At 37.0% G+C, this 14,980-nt stretch overlaps 1 protein-coding gene and 1 non-coding gene across 2 annotated transcripts in view; one reads left to right on the top strand and one right to left on the bottom strand.

Annotated features, from left to right (window-relative positions):
• Positions 1 to 14,980, bottom strand: part of DKK2 (dickkopf Wnt signaling pathway inhibitor 2) — a 96,546-nt gene that overhangs the window by 42,378 nt on the left and 39,188 nt on the right. The window lies entirely within an intron of this gene.
• LOC118537423 (U5 spliceosomal RNA) lies at positions 5,452 to 5,566 on the top strand. The gene has a single exon (XR_004918141.1). It is a non-coding gene; the product is annotated as a U5 spliceosomal RNA (small nuclear RNA).

Raw genomic sequence — 14,980 nt, forward strand, 5'->3', positions numbered from 1 at the left:
TGTGTACCATAAATAGGCCACTCCATGGTAAATTACATACTTGTGACTTATCCTAGAAGGAGCCCCACGTCGCTTTTGGACAGCGTTGCTGACCAAAACCATAAGGGCTTACACATGTTTAGGGTCTGCTCTGCTAAGTGTGTAACACACTCAGCTAACGCTGTGCTATTCCCAGCCTTACTACCAACTTACTCACACTCGCTGCACTTGTGCACGGATTCACTTCTGTCTTGTCTCATCCATCACAGTACCCAGACGTTTGTTTGCTTGTTAAACCTTGACACTTAACCACATAAGACTTGTATAAATGGTCAAATAGATTCATAAGGGGGAAATTCATAAAACTAGTCACTTCAGTTTATTATCATAAGTCTTAAATTATTCATCCACAGACCTACACATAAAATTTCATTTTTGTCTATATTATGGTTTCTGGTACACCAGTCTATATTACAGAAAGCTCCTCCCACCTAGAATGCGATAAGAACTCTGAAATGGTTTTAATTTTAATAAGACAATTGTTGTAGAGCTATACATGTTTGTTTTGTTTCAATGTGATTTGAAACTCAGCACATTCTGAGGCACTAGTACTATTAATTTCAACTGAGACTATATGGTTGTATATCTATAATATCTATACATCTATATATTTACATATATAGTTATATACCGAAAGATATATTTGTATGTACATATATATACATGCCCACATGCATATACCTGTCTAGGTGGTATCAAAAATTAAGTTTAAATGTTTAGGCTTGAAACTTTGAAACTTAAACTTTTTAATTTTTCTGCATGTTATATACTATTATATCATTATAATGTCTACTTACACACAAAGTAAAGTCAATGGAAGACATGTAATTTGACTTTTATTCAGCATGACACTATAAATTATATCAGAATTATAACAAGTAATAATTTTGGACACAAGTAATATGTTCTCTAGTCTAGATGCTTTACTCTGATTAAAAAGATAGTTACATGCTAAATTCCTTGTAAATAAGTTCATGGAACATTCATTCATTCATCAACAAACTTATTAAACAGATTCTATGTGTAAAGGCAAATAAATGTACTGCGGTACTGTTGCTATTTTCAGTAATGCTACCAAAAATAACTAGGTACTCTATACCAGATAGTGCAGAAGGCACTTGGAAAATGCAAAGATATCTGAGAGGTAGTCCAAGCCATCATAAAGTTTATTACCTAATAATATTAAGTTAGTGCTCTACCAATTTTCTTTAAAAAAAAAAACACATACATGGTTTCATTTTATCCTTATGACAACAACAATATGAAGTAAACGTTATTATTATCTCCCCACTCAAAGATGACAAGTGACATGAGCAAAGATTCAATATGGGTCAGGATTCCAACACTTAAATGTGCTGCTATTATCAGAAGGTCAGCCCATACAGGAAAAATGGACGGAATCAGTGCCCTATGGATTCATGAAGAAGTGGTCTGAATTTTTTTTTTAAGTGAACTGAAGCAACAATAAACTTATTGCGATTTTATGTTGACACATTATGCAAACAAGTATTTTAAGCCTTTGGGAAATTGGGAAAATAAAGATTTTTCTTATAAGCCACTACATTGTATCCATTATTCGATCTAAAATCTTAAAAAGCGGGTGCCTGGGTGGCTCAGTTGGTTAAGCGACTGCCTTCGGCTCAGGTCATGATCCCAGACTCCTGGGATCAAGTCCCACATCGGGCTCCCAGCTCAGCAGGGAGTCTGCTTCTCCCTCTGACCCTCTCCCCTCTCATGCTGTTTCTCTCTCGCTCGCTCTCTAATAAATAAATAAATAAAATCTTTAAAAAAATAAAAAAAAATAAAATAAAATCTTAAAAAGCAATCACACAAATGGAAACATTCTTCCGTCTTATCTAAAGCCTAAATCTTTTCATTCTTTTGGAAGCTGTTGTGCATATAGGGTCCAGGTACAAATAGGCATCTTCCCACAGCATTCAAAATGTGTTACTGTGCATTTATTCCCTTTGTATTTGAATCTCTTACTTTTTAAACTATGATGTCAAAACTGGTCTGTCATCCCTGAAACAGAGAGCCGTGTTTTCTCTGGACACTGAACCTTTGTTAGGGCAATCATCCTCACTGTCCTTTGCCTCCTTCATGGTCTTGAACTATTTGAAATCTTGCCTCCACTTTAAAGTTTGCTGCAAAGCCCATCTTTGTTGCTCAGTGATGCTTTCCCAGGCCCACTCCCAACAGAAGGGACTTTTCCTCTTCACTGAACTATTTTTGTTTTTAATCTTTATCGTTCATTCTCTTTATATGACACTCATTTAATATATTTATGTGTTTTATGTATATTCTTATCTCTTCAGGTAAATTATAAATTCTTAGGGATCAAAACTTATGCAATTTTTTTTCCTCTAAGGTTATATCAGCAACTAGGACAATTTTGGTATACTCAATAAATATTGGGCAAATCAATACAATATTGTCAATAAATTCAACACAAATATCACTCTAATGACACATTTTGTAATTCTAATATCACATTCTACACAATGAATATTCAAAGATTTGGAGTATTCCCATGTGTAACTGATAAAACCTTATGAAATGGCATTTATTCTGATCTGTAATTATTTCATTTATATACTTAATTTCTTCCTCCTTCACTAGAATAAGACCTCCATGAAAGCAAAGACCTGTCTACTTTGTCCAGGTAGGGAGGGGGGGAAGGACAGAAGAAGGTACAGGATCTCCTGTAAGTTACTGTTCTCACCACTTTTGTTGACTGGGAAGTCTCCTGTGTCCCATTTCCTAGTGTCAGGGCCTCCTGACACAGCAGAACAGGAATCAGCCTAGAGGAATTGGTGTTGCTGACATTGGGTACATAGTATAACAAAGAGAGGACTAAAATATTCTACCTGTTTCCATCTCTCTTTTGCTCATTAATTAACATGACAACTATGAAAGTACATAACTGGACCAGTAAAATGTCGATGTAGGTGTTTGGTAAATACAGAAAAAATGTAAATTCGTGACTTCCATGGACATGTTGAGCATCCAACTTCATAGCACAAAGGTGCTGAAACCTTAGTTTACACAAAGAAAAACCAGCCACAGTGAGATTTTGTAGATTATATAAAGTAGTAGCCAAAAAGAAAGAGAAAAAAGAAGGGAGGAGGGGAGGGAGGAAAGAGGGTCCTTTTAGGGTAATTAAAAAAGTTCAGTGGAGAAGTTGCAGTGTTTTCAATAAGTAGTACAAGAGCAACTGGATATCCATGAGGAAAAAAAATCATAATTTTGACCAAAATCTCACACCTTATATAAAAATCAACTCAAAATGAATCACAGATTTAAATGTAATTATAAAACTCTACAACTTGTAAGAAAAAAAAAAGTAGGAGCAATCTTTGAGATCTAGGACTAGGCAAAGAGTTCTTAGACTTAACACCAAAGTATAATCCACAGAAAGAAAAAAATGATAAATGAACTTCATCAAAATTTTTAAAATTTTGTTCTATGAAATTAAAGCAAGTGACAGAGTAGGAGAAAATGTGCAAATTACAACTGCAACAAAGGTCTAGTACAGAGAGTATATAAAGAACTCTCAAAACCCGACAGTAAAAAGACAAACAATTCGATTAGAAAGTAGACAAAAGACATGAAGGGGCATTTCACTTAAGAAGGCATACAGATGGCAAAATGCATCTGAAAAGATGTTCAACATCATTAGTTCTTAGGGAAATGCAAATTAAAACCACAGTGAGATATCAGTACGCACCTATCAGAATGACTAAAATTTTTAAAAAAAATCAGTGACAACACCAGATGTTGGTGGGGCTGCAGAGAAACTTGATCACTCATACATTGCTGATGGGAATGAAAATGGCACAGGACTTGGGAAAACAGTTTAGCATTTTCTTTAAAAAATAAAAATGCAACTATCATATGACCCAGCAATTATACTCCTGGGCTTCTATTCCAGAGAAATGAAGGCTTCTGTTCATACACAAACCTGTGCACAAGTGTTCATATATTCCTTTTTCATTATTGTGGTAATATACACATACCATAAATTTTACCATTTTAATCATATTTAAGTGCGCAATTCAGTGACATGTAAGTACATTCACAACACTATGTAACCATTACCACTACCCATTTTCCAAACTTTTTCATCAACCCAAATGGAAACTCCATACCCATTAAGTGATAACTTCCATTTTCCTCTCCCTTTCAGCTCCTGGTAACCTCTAACTCTCCTTTCTCTCTGTATGAATTTGCGTATTTTAGGTACTTCACATGAGTGGAATCCTACAAAAGATGTCCTATTGTGTCTGGCTCATTTCACAGAGCACAATGTTTTCCAGGTTCATCCGTGGTGCAGCATGTATCAGAATCTCATTCCTTTTTAAGGCTGAATAATATTTCATGCTATGTATATACAACATTTTCTTTACCCATTTATATGTTGGTGTACATTTTGGTTGTTTCTACCTTTTGTCTATTGGAAATAACACTGCTATAAACATTGGTATGCAAGTATTTAAAACAGATTTATTCTCAATGGACAAGAATGGGAAACAAACCTGCCTTTCAACAGGTCAATGGTTAAACAAACTGGTATTCCATGCAATGAAATATTACTCAGCAATAAAAAAAGAATAAACTATTGATACACACAACCACCTGTTGCGAAGTTCCAAAAAATTCTGTTGAGTAAGAAAAGCCAACCCCCAAATATTATATAGTGTATGAATCCATTTATGGAACATTCTTGAAGTGACAAAATTAGGGCAGGAGAGAAGTATACATGACTATAAAAGGCAACATGATAGATAACTGCAGAATGGAAATGTTTTGTATCTTGACAAATGTCAAAACCTGGTTGTGATCCTGTACTATGCTTTTGCAAGATGTTACCACTGGGGGAACCTTGGCAAAAGTTACCCCAGATCTCTCTATGTCACTTACTACAACTGCATGTGAATCCACAATTATCACAAAACAAAATGTTTAACTAAAAGAAAGGAAGAGAGAAAGGGAGGGAGGGAGGAGGGGAGGGAGGGAAGGAGGGTGGAAAGGAGGATGGGAGGAAGGAAAAAATCTCACTCAGATATACAAATATATATACAAATTCAACCTGAGTCTCTGATGGGGCACAGATCCCTTAGACCCGTCAGCCAAGTCTCTTCCACATTGCCCCCAATGGCAGCCCAGAGGCACCGCATGAATTTTAAGATGTTTCCAGAATGGAAAGGGTGATGACTCAGATTTCAGTTTAATACCCACAGTGAACTGCACACAGTACAATTATAAAATGGCACTATTTTAAATTTCTTTCAACTATATTTATTTACAGAATTCCCTGAAAATTTTTTGCAGGAGCTATATCATGACACTAAACCCCTACCATCAGTGTAGAGGAGTTTCTCTTACTGGGGTTGTGTTATGGAAGCAGAGGGCATACTCTGTTCCTCTTCATATTGTATACATATTTTGTCTTTTACTGAAGATTTATGATGAGGGAAATAACTTTGAGTCTTATGTTAATTGTTTGAGGCCTTGCTTTGACAGTGCTAATTGTTTAGTTTTAATGGAAGACATTGTTGTGAAGTGAAAGCAGAAGTTTAAATTAAAAAAAATACAGTGTTTGTTCCTTTTAAGTTCCTGGTGGTGTCATGCAGTCCCTAAGCAATTTTAGGCCAAATGTAACTAGATTCTTTCTTAATGTTCTTTAAAAAGTTACAAATATCAATGCACACTGGCAATCTTAGGATGGTAAAGCAGTGTGCCACAGAATATATTCCTCTATGAACTATGTCAGGATATTAAGTGTTCTAGATTTTCTGTTTGCACATAACTGGAGAGACATATTCACACACACACACACACACACACACCATCAATGAACCCATGGCAGAAGAGTCTACAGTCTCTCTAATTTGAAGCAGCTGGTGTAGTATAAACATGGAGAGTCCAAGCTTCTAGGATCATCAGTACCATCATTAAGAATCAGAATCATTGATTTAAATGTTCTTTATTATTCTCTCTGTTGGGGAATTTATATCACATAGCTGTTAGCTCTTCCCCTATTGTTCCCAGACTGTCATGCAAATGTCAACAAGAGTGTATTTCGTTCATACTCCGAAATTAAATCCTTTATCCCTCAATTAGCCATAATCGTGACCACAAACGACTATGATTTACCATAACTAAAATAGATGGTGCGGGATTTATTGTTGGCTTGTGTTTGAAATGGCAAAGACAGATTTTTGAATCAAATAACTGTATGCTAACTATTTGGGACATAATTACTACTTATTTTGTTTTCCATGTATCTCCATCTAGTTAGATAGCAAATTGTTACAATGTCTCATTACTAAAACTTAAAGGACTGCTGTGTGTGTGTGTGTGTGTGTGTGTGTGTGTGTGTGTGTGTGTATAAAATAATGCTCTTTGAGAACATGACCATTTTTAACAGAGAATAATGTACTGTATTATGAACTCTTTCTTAATGACAATTTTTTAAATCATCTTTATTGACCACTCATCTGTACTGTCACTGTGTGTACCAATACCAATGATCTCATTTGAATGGCATAATGATTCTATGTCGAGAGTCTGTAAAACATTTCATTTCTTTTACTTGTTCAATACCCATGTCCCCTTCCTTGGTAACAGCACCCTGATATTTTATTTAAGAATTCAGTCTCTCAGGGCACCTGGGTGGCTCAATTGGTTAAGTGGCTGCCTTCGGTTCAGGTCGTGATCCCAGGGTCCTGGGATTGAGCCCCGAGTTGGGCTCCCTGCTCCTCAGGGAGTCTGCATCTCCCTCTGCCCCACCCCTTCCCTGTGCTCTCACTCCCCCTCTCTCAAATAAATAAATAAAATCTTAAAAAGAGAAAGAACTCAGTCTCTCTCATTTATTGCACCCTACCTTTCCCTGCCCTCCCTTGGCCAAGGGAAGGAATACAGGACCCTAACCAGGCCATGCAGACACTTCCTGGGAATTTACATCTTGAGTAAAAAGGCCAAAGGATGAGATTTGATTAGAGCTTTCTCATTCTGGTTGAGGCATCCTAATAACTGCCATCCAGCCTTGTTTTCTAGAACTCTGGCACTCCATCAGTTCATACTCTTCTGAGGCCCAATTCATTCTTTCCTTGGATTCTTTCAGCCACCTCATATCCTTATATCCTTATACAATAAATTCCCTTCTAAAAAATATTTTGCATAAGTTACTTAAGAGTTGGTTTCTGTTGCTTACATCTGAATAACTCTAACTGATATGTTGTTACTCTTTTTTTGCAAATAAGGAAATTGAGGTGTCAAGAGGTGAAGGAGATAGTCTACAATCCTGTATCATTTAGGTAACACAGCTGAATTCACATCTGCCTGATTTTAAGATCAGCTTTTAATCCCAGGTAACATTGCCTCTGTTTTCATCTTCAGAAGAGTTTAGATGAGAGGATATCTAGGTGGTCAAACAGTCATATTAGATCAGACCAAAGAATAAGATGGGTATAAGAGGAAGCATCCCTTGCTTTGTTACATTTAATCAGATGGTATTTATTATGCATCCAAAGGATTCCTTGCACTAGATAAGGAGTACAAAATCGTGACCAGTTTGCAGTAATCCTACAGGTTCCTGTCATTCCCTTTTCAATGTTTAATGTCACACAGCTATGTACAATTCCAGACTTAACATGGGTTCAAGTTCAGTCCCTACCTGCATTTAAAAAAATATTTTTATTTCACACCCATTTAGCAAGAGAGGATATGTGAAGTCCAATGCAACAACTGCTAACATGTGTGTAAACATCACTTTAAAACTCCCAAGAAGTTGTAAATTGGAGTCAATGAAGGAGGATCAAATTATGCAGACTGGAAATAAGAATGGGAGGCAGTACTGTGACATCTTCAACCCTAAGTCGAGGACCTTCGTCCCTTTTGTGACTTGGGTACAGTTTCCATCTCTGAGCCTCTGTTTCAGAGGCTATCTAAGACTATCTAAGCGTCCATGTAGGACTCTGATTAAGGATCAAGAGCAGGAGGAGGTGAGACAGCGGCTGGGGTTGGGACTAGGCTCAGCAGAATGCAGCCCACCCAAATTGGTCTGATTTATTCCACAAAACCTCTGGCTCTCCCTTCCTGCAAGTGACCTGACAAGCCACCCCTAGAAGCAACTTTTCATGGAAGTATTGTGAGCTACGGTCTTTTCTAGGGCTGTTCAAAAATGATTACACTTGGGGCCAAGGAAGAAGTAGAATGTGGTGTGAGAGTTTGGGTAGGAGGGAAAAGGAGGCGAATGACCATCTATTGCAGGGAAAACTTAAGAATCAATATCTAGTAAAATCAACAACTCTCCCCCTCTAAATTTTGTTTAAGATGCCTTAGAGTAAGGAATATTTCTTGCTCGATGTGTTAGGATGATCCTGGGCTATAAAGTCAAGAAAATCTGGGCTTCATTTTGGCCTCCATGCTTACCAGCTCTGTGACCTTGAGCAAGTAACTTCTCCATGTCTCAATTTCCTGGTCTGTAAAATGAGGGTATCTCAAAATTCCTATATCTCAGGATTATTGAGAGAGTTGAATTAGACAGTCTATCCAAAAATTATCTGGCATATGAAAGCTACTTAACAATATTAATACTTCCTTCCAGCTGGGATATATTTTTGAGGACTCTTCCACTAGACCACATTGTAAAAATTGTTTAGGAAACATCAGAAGCTAAGTGTCACCTAGCTAATAGTGTCCACTAGATGTATTCCTCCAAAATAAATCTGTTTCTTTTCTCTTTAAAAAAGAGAGTGGTAATTTAGCTCATAAAGAAAAAAATGAATTAATCACAGATTTTTTTTTTTTTTTGGTAGTGGTGGTGGTGGTGGTCTCAGTTGGGCTCCACTAGTCAGAAGCTGATGGTATGTTTAAGCTGTGTATTTGAAAAGAGTATAAAGGGGCTATTTACAGTAGTATGGGCAAGGTTTAGAGTCGGAAAGTCTAATAGTGGGAACCACTATTTAGAATTTTCTAGTAACCACATTAAAAAAGTGAACAGAAACAGGTAAAATTATTCTTAATAATGTATTTAGTTTAACTCAACATAGCCAAATTTTATCTTAATATGAAATAAATATGAGGAAGTCATTAGTTAGATGTGTTTCATTTTTTTTTCATATCAAGTCTTTGAAATCTGGTGTGTATTTTATATTTATAGCCCATCTCAGTTCAAATAATGTCTTAATTAAAATGAAGCCCTACCAAAACAATAAAGTTGTATTTAATGGAAAAATGTTTTATACCATTTCTGTTTCTAAAATTTTAATTTTAATTAGTTAATTTTAACCAAATAAAATAAAAAATTCAATTCATGTTATACTATTATGATAGTCACACACCATCAAACAGTCAATAGCCACATGTAGCTAGTAGCTACCATATTAGATGGTGCAGGTTTAGAGAAACAAAAGAGATGGTGCAGTAGTCTGAGGTGAGCAAGACAAGAAACCATCATCTCTTTTAAGTCTGAAGAGAAAGCAGTAGTTACAGAAACCTGAATAGAGAGCCCCCTCCATCCACTTTTGGTTGAAGTACATAGCCAACTTAGACGGCTAGGAAACAGAGGGAATGAAAGGTATAAATAGCTGGACACACACTCTTCTAGTGGTATGCTGGTAACTTGATTTTCCAAAAATGAAAATCCTGATTTATAACATGTCCTCGTTTCCATGGTATAAATTCTCCTATCATAGCTGATTGCAAGCTAACAACATGATGCCACTGAAAGCAGGGTTGGGGGAAAATATGCAAAATTGGCTCTTTCCAACACACCACTGAATCTCTTCCTACCATTCTCCCCTGCTAGTCTCTTCTGATGGCCAAACTCAAGTGGTAACCAGAGGCAAGGGTGCCCGGATGCACTTCTCACAGGTCAACCTCCTTGGGCACTGAACAGATTATTGAAGGATGAGAAAGAAGTGGAAAATATACTCAATGCTTAAATCAAAAAGACTTTTCTACATTTTTTTTCTTTTTTTCCTTCTGCACATATAGAAAGAAAATGACCACAAGGAAGCTGCAAATCTATGGCACAGGCCTTGAAGGTAGGATGCTCAATAGGAAAGGCATCAGATGATTTCTTTTTTAGATTAAAAAATATTGTCCTCTGTGAGTATAGAATTTATGCAAAGGAAAAATGGCCTTCCAGTATAAACCCTTGGTGGATACCCCTTGGGAAAAACAATTAATGTAGCCTCACAGATTATCAAGAACCCATTTCTTTCTTTCTTTCTTTTTTTTTTTTTTTTTTCCAGTGGATTAGGAAAATTCCTTTTTGAAAAGAATTTCTACAGACAATTATTGAAATGCTATTGCTTGGGTATGAAACAATGAGCTTATTTATATCAAGAGTAAAATTATTCAGTATATTGACAAAATTGATGTGCCACATAAAGTGAGGTTCAGAGTCAATTATTTCAGCCTCTGTTTTAGGAATCACCCAGGTTGGTACACTTGCATTCTCCTATGACTGCCTTCACCCTTATACCCAGAAATCTTTCAAGCCCTTCCTTTTAGTTCCATTCCTCTGCAGTAGGAATCCTGGTCTTCATCATGGTGCACAGGTGCCTGTGCCAGCTGCATGGCCCTCTGCCTTCTCTCTTACTTTCCAGATAGTCCCACCTAGCACCACTAGGCGATTCCTCCTAAGACGCCGCTTTTTATGTCATCCCCACTGCTCAAGAACCTAAAGGGCTCTCTTTTGACTACCGAAGCAATTTCAAATTCTTGGCCTGGCCTGCAAAGAACCCCATAACTTGATTTTAACCTACTTCTCTGAAGTTTCATGTGAGCCCTTCCATGCAGCCAGATCAAGTTATTGCAATTTCCAGAACACAGGCTCAATTTGCCACAGTGTTTCTGTTCCATACTCACTCCTTTTGGCCTGGCCTCTAACACACACACACACACACACACACACACACACCAGAGTATTACTGGTCCTCATCTGTAGTTTTTCAAATCCCACCCATCACCAAAGTTCATCACTGAGGCTCTAACTGTTCAAAGCCTTCATAACCATTTGACTGTTCCCCTCAACTCCAAACCCTGAACTCTAGTGACAGGTAATTCCCTCACTCACTTTGCCACTTGGATTCTCTCTCCAGTTGTTTCCATGGACCTTGCATCACTCCTTTTTCTTTCCATCCTAATACTACACCCTAAAGTGATCCCATGGAGCCAGGAAGGTGACCAGATTTTGAATCTAAGTCACTTGCTGAACCTCTCCTCAGAGATAAGCAGCAAGCCTGAAATGACCAACAAAAAAAATGAAACGAAATGACCAACAATGAAAGACCAACAACCATTACCAGTAAATGTAACATGATCTCTGCTTGAACAAACTGATCCTATTATCAGCAGTTACATGTATGATGCCAGCCTGCCCTAAATCCTGGAATCACCATATTATTAGATGAAAGATTTGCATTAGAAGTAGCAGAAACACTAAAGGTTTGGGTTGGTTAAGTGCCCAGGTGTGGTGACATGCCAGACTTTTCCTAAATTTATTTCAGCATTGGCAAACAACATTTTGATTGACATGTCGAATGCAACTTTGGTCACCTGAGCCCAGTGTCTCTAGTGTGGTCTCTGGAATTGCTGGAGTAACATCCCTCCCCACCTGCTGCCTCTTCCCCACCTCCTGGCCATTAAACGTTTGCCTAGGGGTTTGCTTCTGAATTCAGCTATTATGAAGATCTGGAACAGCAATCTTCAATTTGTTCTCTATGAAATGTTAATAGGTGTTAGTGGAGATGGGAGCATATATTAGAATAAATTTGGGATATGCTGGCTAAAACAAAGCTGTTTCTTTACTGCAGAACTTCTCAGAGACTTTACTAGGGTGATGTGAAATGTGAATCATTAAAAAGAGAATACAGTAGGTCACACTTCACTCATATATTTGAATAGGAAAATGTCCCCCCCACTACATCTTGCCCCCAGAACATGAGAACTCACCTCATAGGGTTGTTGTGAAGATTGGAATGAGTTATTGCATGGAGAACAATTAGAACAGTGCCTGGCAGAAGATGAAAACTCTTTGGGCTTATTGCTATCATTATTGTCACAAACATGTCTAACCGAGACCTCACCAGTGATCCTGTCCCTCTGAGAAAGAAACAGAATTGCATGTAGATTAATGGGGATCTTTTCAGGAGCTTTGAAGATCCCATACAAATACTTCACAGAACCAGTATATGACTCTCCTTGGGATCCTTTGAATCTGAAACCAGTTCAAGTGCAAGGAAGTTTATTCTCTTCCATTCTTCCCAAAGCCTGGCTAACTGGGATTCAATTAAATAGCATGGAGTAATGATTCAGAGCACAGCCTTTGGTATCGTGTTTAAATCTTGGCTCTTTTATTGGTTACAATATACCCTTGGGCAAATTGTTAAAAGGAGTGGTGCCTATAAATCTATAAAATTTGAAAAATAATATTCATCTCTCTGGCTTGTTGTCAGTAACTCAAGAGATTATGCATTTGAAGTACTTGGCCCATGCCTGATACATGGTGAAATGCTCAATAAATGGAAGTTCTTAGGTATTGCAGTAATAGACTCATTTCTTTAGTTTATTTAAACCATGAAATACTAGCTAACTTTACCCCTGTAGTCACTGCCACAGTATCCACAAGGACCAATTTGCTTCACATCCAATAGCAATTTAGTAAATACGTAGGCCACTTGGATTGTGGACTAATTGGATTGCTGGATTAGGCCTCTGAGGTTGAAAGGGTAACTCCGTGCTTTTAGGAGCTGAACGGGGAAGACATACAAGCTCTCAGTGACCACTCCCTGGGCAGCTAGAACAGGCACACTAGATTTCATAAGATCAAAAAGTAATCTCGGAAGCAACTCTGGTATTCTCTTCTTTTTTAAAACCTATCAATTCCTAATATCATACATAAAGGTTTAGTTCCTAGTTCCTAGTTCCTATTAAAATAAAAAGTATTCCCAAGTTCATACTTCACAATCCAGTGGTCGGAAGCTGTGGGAAAAATAATTTTAATTTTAGATGTTTCACGCAACACGGCTAATGTTATCTATCCTGTTTGGGCAGGGAGAAAACTGGCAGGCGTCGTGAGATGGGGAATTTATGTGAGTTAATGGAAATGTTGTGGCTGACCAACAAAGGAACTTCCCCAGCCAAAATCAAAACAAAGATATTAACTTGGAAGGGGGGAGAAAGCCTGCGGCATAATAATATCATGCATTGAAACCTTATCTAGTGGTTGAGGTAATTTGGTTCGAAGAACTTAAAGAGCATTTTGTGGTTTATGGAAACTGCCAGCAGACACTGTATTTAGCAACCTCTCCACTATTAAGTTCACATGCCTTCCTTTCTTCTCACCAAGTGGGGCCATTTAACTTTCTTATCTCTGGGTTGTTACCAACCCATCTGAGATCTCTTAAGGACAAAAGCCAAGTTTTGGAGCTTGCAATGCATCCATCTCTCATTCTTCCAGAAAGGAGTCTTTCCAAAACAATCACACATACACACACACACACACACACACACACACACAAACCATCCTTATTGCAAGTTCACAATTAAACTTTATAATTCTCAATTAAATAATTCAGAGGGGTTATTCTGAGTGAGCCAGCTATTGCAGATAAATAATTCGAGTGTTAGAGACCAATTCTTTTCTTCTCTTTTATCATTCAGTATCATGACTTTCTTTGTGTAAATAATAGGAGAGTAACCAGGGAAAAACAAGAAGACCTTGTAAGGAACTTACCAAAATAACCCTCTCATGGCTCCCACTGGCCCCATCTGGCCCCCAGCCGCTCTCCTTTGAAGTCCTGGTGCCCCTCCAAGGACTGCCCTGCGCCCCTGAAGCTAGAGCAAGTGCTACAAGGGCTCTCATTTGACCCACACATGTAGTTAACTCTGCTCAGACAGCTGTAAGGAGACGGTAGCTCTTATTTCCCCATTCGTTTTTGTAGTAAAATATGCTTATTCTGCCACCGACAATTTCTCAAGACTGGCATATTATTATATTAAAAATTGGTTTCATTTGTTATAGATAATATTATTAATATCATTAACAGTATTAGTTACATATAATACTAGAACTACTACCCAAAATATTAATTTCCTATAATCCAATTTGTTTCCTCTTTCATGTTTTAAGAATTTAACATTATTAAATGTTCTATTAAAATTAATTATAGTTCTAATTTTGTTTTCTACACAATACCCTTGAGAATTATTGATTCAGGAATTAAAATATATAGTATTTTTTAATCCTTTTATTTTCCCTTAGCTAAAAACATTATTGTAAATATGTTGATTAGAATTTTGAAAGTCTTTTTCCTACTTAAACTACTTTATATAAGAATGTATAAATTAAAATTAAACTTCATCTCGGAAATTTCACCAATGCCCTATTGTTCTTTTTTTTTTTTTTTTCCCGATTAGATACAAATCTCAGTGGATATTTGTTCTACTGTTTTCCATGAAATAAAATACAGAGAAAGAATGTATTTTGCTCTTACTTACTTTTTGCTGAAGGAGTCTTTAAAAAATAAATTATCCAATATGAATTTTCATAAACCTACATAATGTAGGGAAAACAGACCATTCTCACATGTAGAAGGAGGCCGCTGAGGAACAGGACTCTATGTACCTTTAAGTCCCTTTTTGCCATGAGAAATTTGAAAAAAAATTACTTCTATACTTCTTAGCCAGTGAATATCTGTCCCAAACTTAATTCTGTGATACTGAGAGATCTTAAAGGGGGTCAGGGAAAGCATTATAAAGCATTAAATGAGTGCATTAAAAACCAGAAAGATCTACTTTGGAAATCTTTCACTTGAAAGTCAAATAGAATATAGAAAGAGAAAGTATATTTGTCATTCTGGATCTTCAAAGTCACGTAGTCTCTTAAGTGATAAGTATTCAGATACAAAGCTGACCCCATCTACAA

Source organism: Halichoerus grypus, chromosome 3 (genome assembly GCF_964656455.1).
Source record: "Halichoerus grypus chromosome 3, mHalGry1.hap1.1, whole genome shotgun sequence".
Taxonomy (NCBI): Eukaryota; Metazoa; Chordata; class Mammalia; order Carnivora; family Phocidae; genus Halichoerus; species Halichoerus grypus.